Source organism: Gadus macrocephalus, chromosome 18, assembly GCF_031168955.1.
Source record: "Gadus macrocephalus chromosome 18, ASM3116895v1".
Taxonomy (NCBI): Eukaryota; Metazoa; Chordata; class Actinopteri; order Gadiformes; family Gadidae; genus Gadus; species Gadus macrocephalus.
In genome coordinates, this window is record NC_082399.1 from 12,267,422 (window position 1) to 12,269,921 (window position 2,500).

A 2,500-nucleotide genomic window follows, 5' to 3' on the forward strand; every position below is an offset into this window, starting at 1 on the left:
GCCCCCGGTTTTAAACCAAGCAGCCGTTTCATGTGTTTAAGGTTTCTCAGTCTGCCCTAGGCTAAGCATCAGGGCTAATAGAAAGCCTTTGTTTCTTCTTTGTTTCTTCAGGCAGGCTCGGTCAGGTGACAGGCGCCTCGCAACACCGCACTCTATAAATACGACCGAGTCGTTAGAATACGCCGCGGCAGCCGTGTGAATTGTGGGACTTGTGATCGAGGCTTCTTTAATAGCGCCAAGGGCTCTGGTAGTGGATACTGTGGCTCGGCCACCCGTGTGTCGGGGACGTAGACATTTGCGTTCCCAGCTCGCTCCCTCTCTCGTTCTATCCCTCTTCGTTCTCTCTCTCATTCTATCCCTCCCTCTCTCGCTCTCATTTAATGCCTGTATCTCTCTCTCACTCTCTATCCTTCTCTCTTGTTATTTTCCTCTCTCTCTCTCTCTCTCTCTCTCTCTCTCTCTCTCTCTCTCTCTCTCTCTCTCTCTCTCTATCTCACTCTCTCTCGCTCCTCTTCTCTCTCGTCTCTCTCTCTCTCTCTCTCTCTCTCTCTCTCTCTCTCTTTTGTTTATATCGTTCCCTCTAACTCTCTCTCTCTCTCTACGCTGAGCAGCATATGTTTCCCATCTGGCCGATCAAACGCACAGATTAACAATTCTGATATCATTGCGCGAAAATTATGTTTACGGTTCCTCACGTAGAATCTAAATAGTAAAGCTAAAAGCGGATTCGTTTTTTCTCTGGAGGGAAGTTAGATATTGTGTGTGTTTAGGTGTTGTCCGTGTGTGTCGTGCGTGCATTTGTGTGTGAGTGTGTGTGCGTTCCTGTGTGTGTGTGTGTGTGTGTGTGTGTGTGTGTGTGTGTGTGGTGTGTGTGTGTGTGTGATGTGTGTGTGTGTGTGTTGTGTGTGTGTGTGTGTGTGTGTGTGTGTATGTGTGTGTGTGTGTTTGTTTGTGTGTGGCGTTATGTGAGAATGTGCTATTGTGTGGTCAGGTGAGGGCCTTTTGTTTGAAACATGCAATCATCCTGCATGTGTGGGTGTGTGTGAGCTTGTGCGTGCTTGCATGTGTCTGTGTGTTTGTATGTGTCTTTGTCTGTGTGTTTGTATGCGTCTTTGTTTGTGTGTGTGTGTGTGTGTGTGTGTGTGTGGCGTGCGTGCGTGCGTGCGTGCGTGCGGTGCGTGCGTGCGTGCGTGCGGTGCGTTGCGTGCTGTGCGTGCGTGTGCTTGCCTGCGTGCGGCGTGCGTGCGGTGCGTGCGGTGCGTGCGTGAGTGCGTGAGGTGTGCGTGCGTGCGTGCGGTGCGTGCGTGCGTGCGCGTGCGTGCGTTGCGTGCGTGTGTGCGTGCGTGCGTGCGTGCGTGTGTTGTGTGTGTGTGTGTCGTGTGTGTGTGTGTGTGTGTGTGTGTGTGTGTGTGGCGTGATGTGTGAATGTGCTATTGTGTGCTCAGGTGAAGGTCTTTGTTGAGACATGCAATCATCCCTCAACAGGTCAAGCGCTGGGGAGATTGCCTTGTAATGTGCGGGTAAATACTAACGCCGGAACAAAGCCAGGAATGTTAAATAAAAGAGTGTCAAGTCTGCCATGTCCGCTCCTATTAGATATCACCAGCGGAGCACGCAGGACTTCACAATAGTCCCGCGCCACACATGAGATGTTGTTATCACTTTAGAAACAAACGTGGAACCGAAGCAGCACTTTGTGAAAGAGGTGAGAGTTGTGAGTGAGAGATAGAGTTAGCGTGTGAGTTTAAAAGGTGTTGGGAACTGATTTAAAGAACGTAGCAACTGAAAGAAAACCCTGTGTTTCTCCCCGTAGGGTCTCTCCTGAACACACTCCGGGTCACGTCTGTCCGCTGTTCACCTACTCCGTCCCCCATCATGCATCTCTCCGTCTCTCAGTCTTTGTCTCTCCCGGAGACAGACTTTGAAAGCAGAAAATAGCTGGAAAGCAGGAAGACATGAGACCTGTCAGAAAAATAAACCTCTTTGAACCTCCTCTGTGATGCGTTGACGTCCCCGGGGCCCGACGGGTATTTATAGCTGTCCCTCGTGGGACAAAGAGTGTATGTACGAAAGTGTGTGAGTGTGTGTGTGCGTGTGTGTGTGTGTGTGTGTGTGTGTGTGTGTGTGTGTGTGTGTGTGTGTGTGTGTGTGTGTGTGTGTGTGTGTGTGTGTGTGTGTGTCTGTGTGTGTGTGTGTGTGTGTGTGTGTGTGTGTGTGTGTGTGTGTGTGTGTGTGTGTGATAAAACATTTTGACATGTTACTCTATATATGGATGTGTGTGTGTGAGGGTGTGTGGGTGAGTGAGGGTGTGTGTGTGTGTGTGTGTGTGTGTGTGTGTGTGTGTGTGTGTGTGTGTGTGTGTGTGTGTGTGTGTGTGTGTGTGTGTGTGTGTGTGTGTGTGTGTGCGCGTGCATGCGTGCGTGCGTGTGTGTGTGTGTGTTGCTCTGTGTTTGTGTGTCTGTGTGTGTCTGTGTGTCTGTAGGTGGGTTTTATATCCCAT